Source organism: Arachis stenosperma, chromosome 7 (assembly GCF_014773155.1).
Source record: "Arachis stenosperma cultivar V10309 chromosome 7, arast.V10309.gnm1.PFL2, whole genome shotgun sequence".
NCBI lineage: Eukaryota > Viridiplantae > Streptophyta > Magnoliopsida > Fabales > Fabaceae > Arachis > Arachis stenosperma.
In genome coordinates this window covers 78,033,095-78,039,588 of record NC_080383.1, presented here as the reverse complement: position 1 = coordinate 78,039,588, position 6,494 = coordinate 78,033,095, and positions in this window count along the sequence as shown.

Here is a 6,494-nt window from a genome sequence, read left to right as displayed (position 1 = left end):
TTTCAATCCAGGATAGATTCTTGTGTATACTTCATCGTCCATATGTGAGTTATGACTTATGAATGTGACAGGTCACAAGTTACATGAAGGAAGGATCTAAAATGCTTTACTTGTGTAATAACGAACTACCTTCTTTTGCTTTTATTAGTGACCCATTATACACGGTTGCTACCATATGACCATAATGGCCTATAGTGCCTCTCTGGAATCCATAGCCAATAATGCGTGCATCTTTAATGCTAAAGAGTGGAGATTATTCATTTAAATGTTGGGTTTTGACTAAAGGGTCCTCACATTCAAGAAAGATGCACTTATACTATAGTTAGAAATCGATGATCGAATCGATCAAGTTATTAACTTACTAGATCATTAATTTAGCTGGTTAAATTGATTGATCCGATCTCACTTAAATAAAAAAAAATTCAAGTGGTATAGATGATAAAGTTAGCTTAAAAAAAATTCAATTAATTTACAAAATCTATCATCTAACTATAAAATATATTGTATCACACTAACAAATAACCTACTAATCAATAAGTAAATTTCAATCATTTAAAAGAAAAAAAAGGAGTCACTCACATAAAGATGCCTAAAACGTTTTTTTAAAGATATTTTTCAGTAATTAAAATTTAACATATATAATCAATTAAATTATGTTATTTTTCTCAAAATTAGGCTAGACAAATTGATTACTGAAAAAATGGTGAATCAAATCTTGAAGTGGTCTAAATTAATATTATTTTTTTTATAGAAAATGACTACAATACCCTATTATAGAGAATGATTAAAATATTCTTATTATATATATATATATATATATATATATATATATATATAATAAGAATATTTTAATCATTCTCTATAATAGGGTATTGTAGTCATTTTCTATAAAAAAAATAATATTAATTTATACCAATTCCAGATTTGATTAACTATTTTTCGGTCAAATTAATTTGTCTAACCTAATTTTGACAAAAATAACAAGATTTAATCGATTATATATGTTAAATTTTAATTATTAAAAAATATCTTTATAAAAAGACGTTTTCAACATCTTTATTTGAGTGACTCACAAAAAAAATCAACAATAATTCACATAACTTATCATCTAATTAATTCAAATAGCATACAACTAGTGCATATTCCAATCAATATATATATATATATATATATATATATATATATATATATATATATATATATATATATATATATATATATATAACAAATCAACCCTAAACAACATCAATCAACTTAAACAACAATAATTAAAAAAAATGCAGCAACATAAAAAAAAGAGCAAAAATCAACTATTAAATTTACAATAGAAGATAAACAACAATAATCACCCAAATCATTAAAAATTAATATAGAAAAACTAAAAATAAAAAATAAAAACCCTCACCTCCATGGCACCATAGGAGTTGACGCCTTAACCGCATGCACTACGCAGAAAAGAGGGAGATAGCGAAGTGAGCCATGGTGAATGAGGACGACGAGGAATACAGACCATGGTTGGAAAGACGTGACATAGAAGGAAGCACGGTAACGCAAAAGAGTTGGTGAGAGGCACGATGACGTAGAGGAGCTGGCGAGAGGTGCAACAACGAAACGGCAACCATGAGATGTTGGCAAAGCTCTGTGAGAGTGAGAAGGTTAAGGGCTTGAAGTGTTGAAGTTTAAAATCTGCCTTTGGCCACTGGCTTTGCCGTTTGAACCAGTCTGGATTTTACAAATTCGCTAATTTACCGATTTTCATCAAAACCGACCATATCAAATCGGTTTTTACTAAGGTTCTGAAAATCGGATTGGACCACCCGATCGAACTAATTCAACCAAGAACCAGCAATGCAAAAGGTCCGGTCCTCCCCTTATAACCACTGGCAGGAAAATTGCTGGAAAATTGTCGAACCGGTCGAGAACCGGTTGGTTGGACCAGACCGGTAACCGGCCGGTTCAGAGAAAACGACGCCGTTTTAAAATTGTTAAAAAGAAAAAAGAAACGGATCATCCACACGTGACCCAACCCCTCCCCCTCTTCTCTTCCCCAAATCATTCATTCATTCATGTACCGGAGAACAGAGAACTCTGATCGAAGAAACCCTAGCCGCCTAGCCCTCCATTGTCGCTGGCTAACCCAGGTCCTCAACGCCGCCGGCGTCCCAGGTCTCCAGCACCGCCGCTTCTTCCATTTCTCCGTGTCCGAAACCCAGTAACTCGGCAGGTCTTCTTCAGCTCTTCATCTCCGCTGGCTTCTCGGCACATACCCAGGTTAGTGGCTTCTCGTATTCATCTTCACTAAATGTTTGGTCTTCTTCTTCAATTTTTTGGTTCTTCTTCTTCTTCTTCACTGAACCCTAGTCTGCTTCGGTCTTGGTTTCAACTGTTTCAAGTTTGATTCTGAAGGTTGGTTCTTCAATTCTTCTTTTGGTTTTGTTTTGTATTTGCTGGTTGCTAATGGTGGAAATTTTACAAATTTAAAAATTTTTATGTATGGTTCTGTATGTATGGTTTTGATGGCAGTTACTAATAGTGTTTTACTGGTTCTGATGGCAGTTACTGATAGTATTTTACCAGTTTTGATGGCAGTTGCTGGTAGTGTTTTACTGGTTCTAATGGCTCTTAATTTGTTTGTTGCAATATTGTTAAATGCTGTAGGTAGAATTTAGATATCGTCTTGTTGAGGATTTTTTTTTTCATTGTGATTAGTGACTTGTTAAGCTGCTGTTGTTGTTATGCTACAAGAAAAAGGATGCCAAAATATAGAGGGTGAGCTCTATTATTGATGATTTTGAAAGAGGAGCAAGACCAAGAAGATTCTCTTATGAAGAGATTGTCTTTGCTATCAATGATTTTTCCCCAAACAAGAAGTTAAGCCAAGGTGGATTTGGAGCAGTGTATAGAGGCTACTTTGCTGATCTAGATTTGGTTGTTGCTGTTAAGAAGATATCAAGTGGATCAAGACAAGGAAAAAGAGAGTATGTAACTGAAGTCAAAGTCATCAGCAGGTTAAGGCATAGGAATCTTGTGCAACTCATAGGTTGGTGCCATGATCAAGGTGAGTTCCTTCTTGTTTATGAGTATATGCCAAATGGTAGTCTTCATGAAGAATGGGAATAATGTGTTGTTCACAGAGATATCAAACTGATGAGCGGATAATTTATACGCTTTTTGGCATAGTTTTTATATAGTTTTTAGTAAGTGTGAGCTACTTTTAGGGATGTTTTCATTAGTTTTTATGTTAAATTCACATTTCTGGATTTTACTATGAGTTTGTGTGTTTTTCTGTGATTTCAGGTAAATTCTGACTGAAATTGAGGGATTTGAGCAAAACTCTGAAAGAGACTGACAAAAGGACTGCTGATGCTGTTGGATTCTGACCTCCCTGCACTCGAAATGGATTTTCTGGAGCTACAGAACTCCAAATGGCGCGCTCTCAACGGCGTTGGAAAGTATACATCCAGGGCTTTCCAGCAATATATAATAGTCCATGCTTTATTCGAAGATTGACGACGTAACTTGGCGTTAAACGCCAAGTTCATGCTGCTGTCTGGAGTTAAACGCCAGAAAAACGTCATGATCCGGAGTTGAACGCCCAAAACACGTCATAACTCGAAGTTCAATTCCAAGAGAAGCCTCAGCTCGTGGATAGATCAAGCTCAGCCCAAGCACACACCAAGTGGGCCCCGGAAGTGGATTTATGCATCAATTACTTACCCATGTAAACCCTAGTAGCTAGTCTAGTATATATAGGACACTTATCTATTATATTAGACATCTTTGGTCTCAGTTTTGTTTTATTCTTCATCTTAGGAGATCATTGATCACGTTTTAGGGGGCTGGCCATTCGGCCATGCCTGACCCTCTTTTACTTATGTATTTTCAACGGTGGAGTTTCTGCACACCATAGATTAAGGGTATGGAGCTCTACTGTACCTCAAGTATTAATGAAATTCTACTTTCTTTTATTCAACTCCTCTTTTATTATTATTCCAAGATATTCATTCGCACCCAAGAACATGATGAATGTGATGAGTAAATAACCCTCATTATCATTCTCACTCATGAACGCGCGTGATTGACAACCACTTCCGTTCTACATGCAACAGAGCTTGAATGTGTATCTCTTAGATTCCCCAACAGAATCTTCGTGGTATAAGTTAGATAGATGGCGGCATTCATGAGGATCCGAAAAGTCCAACCTTGTCTGTGGTGTTCCGAGTAGGATCCTGGGAATCCGGAAAGTCTAACCTTGTCTGTGGTATTCCGAGTAGGATTCCGGTAATGAATGACTGTGACGTGCTTCAAACCTGTAACCTGATGGGCGTTAGTGACAGACGCAAAAGAATCAATGGATTCTATTCCAGTAGGAGCGGGAACCAACCGGTGATTGGCCGTACTGTGATAGAGTGCGTGAGCATTAGCTTTCACTGCGAGGATGGGATGTAGCCATCAACCATGGGTGATGCCTCCAGACTGGTTAGCTGTGCGAGTGACAGCCGCATAGGATATTTCCCCGAGAGGATGAAAGTAGCCACAGCTGATGGTGAACCCCTATACAAAGCTTGCCATGGAAAGGAGTAAGAAGGATTGAGTAGAAGCAGTGGGAAGGCAGACGTCCGTGAGTCATACAGTACCTTCATACACTTATCTGAAATTCTCACCAATGAATCTACATAAGTATCTCTATCCCTTTTATTATGTATTTTCTTTTTATTTTATATTTCCGAAACCATAAACAATTTTAATCCGCCTGACTGAGATCTACAAGGTGACCATAGCTTGCTTCATACCAACAATCTCTGTGGATTCGACCCTTACTCACGTAAGGTTTATTACTTGGACGACCCAGTACACTTGCTGGCTAGTTGAACGGAGTTGTGAAAATAAACAGTGCCCTAAGAGTAAACATCATTAAAACATAAAGAACAAGTGATCACAATTTCGTCCACCAAGTTTTTGGCGCCGTTGCCGGGGATTGTTCGAGTATGGACAACTGACGGTTCATCTTGTTGCTCAGATTAGGTACTTTTCTTTTCAAAAATTTTTTTCAAAATTTTTATTTTATTTTTCGTTTTTTTTATATTTTCGAAAATATTAATAAAAATCCAAAAAAATTAGAAAATCATAAAAACAAAAAAATTATTTTGTGTTCTTGTTTGAATCCTATGTTAATTTTTAAGTTTGGTGTCAATTGCATGCTTTTAAAAATTTTTCTTGTATTTTTCGAAAATCCCATGCATTTATAGTGTTCTTCATGATCTTCAAGTTGTTCTTGATAAGTCCTCTTGTTTGATCTTGATGATTTCTTGTTTTGTGTCTTTTGTTGTTTTTCATGTGCATTTTTGCATTCATATTTTTCATGCATTAAAGATTTTTAAGTTTGGTGTCTTGCATGTTTTCTTTGCATCAAAAATTTTTCAAAATTATGTTCTTGATGTTCATCATGATCTTCAAAGTGTTCTTGGTGTTCATCTTGACATTCATAGCATTCTTGCATGCATTCATGGTTTTGATCTAAAAATTTCATGCATTGAGTATTTGTGTTGTTTTTCTCTCATAATTAAAAATTCAAAAATCCAAAAAAATATCTTTTCCTTATTTCCCTCCAAAATTTCGAAATTTTGGGTTGACTTGGTCAAAAAATTTTCAAAATTAGTTGTTTCTTACAAGTCAAGTCAAAATTTCAATTTTAAAAATCTTATATTTTCAAAATCTTTTTCTTATCTTTATATCAAATTTTCGAAAATTAGCTAATAATTAATGTGATTGGTTCAAAAAATTTGAAGTTTGTTACTTTCTTGTTAAGAAAGTTCCAATCTTTAAGTTCTAAAATCTTATCTTGTAGTTTCTTGTTAGCTAAGTAATTTTAAAAAATTAAATCTTTTTCAAAATATCTTTTTCTTAAAAATCTTTTTATCTTTTTCAAAAACTTTATCTTCTTCAAAATTTGATTTCAAAATATCTTATCTAACTTCTTATCCTCTTATTTTTTTAAATTTTGATTTCAAATCTTTTTTTCAATCAACTAACTAACTTTTTGTTTGTTTCTTATCTTTTTCAAAACCACCTAACTACTTTTCCCTCTTCTATTTTCGAAAATATCTCTCTTCTTTTCAAAAATTCTTTTTAATTAACTAATTGTTTCATGTTTTAATTTTAATTACAATTTATCTCTAATTTTCGAAAATCACTAACCCCTTTTCAAAAATTATTTTCGAATTCTACCTCCTCTTTTCTTCTTCTATTTAATTATTTAATTACTAACACTTCTCTTCACCTCTCTTCATCCAAAATCCGAACCCTCTTCTTCATTCTTCTACCCCTTTCTTTTTTTACTAACATAAAGGAATCTCTATACTGTGACATAGAGGATTCCTCTCTCTTTTCTTGTTCTCTTCTCTTTCATATGAGCAGGAACAGGGATAAAGGCACTCTTGTTGAAATTGATCCAGAACCTGAAAGGACTCTGAAGAGAAAATTAAGAGAAGCTA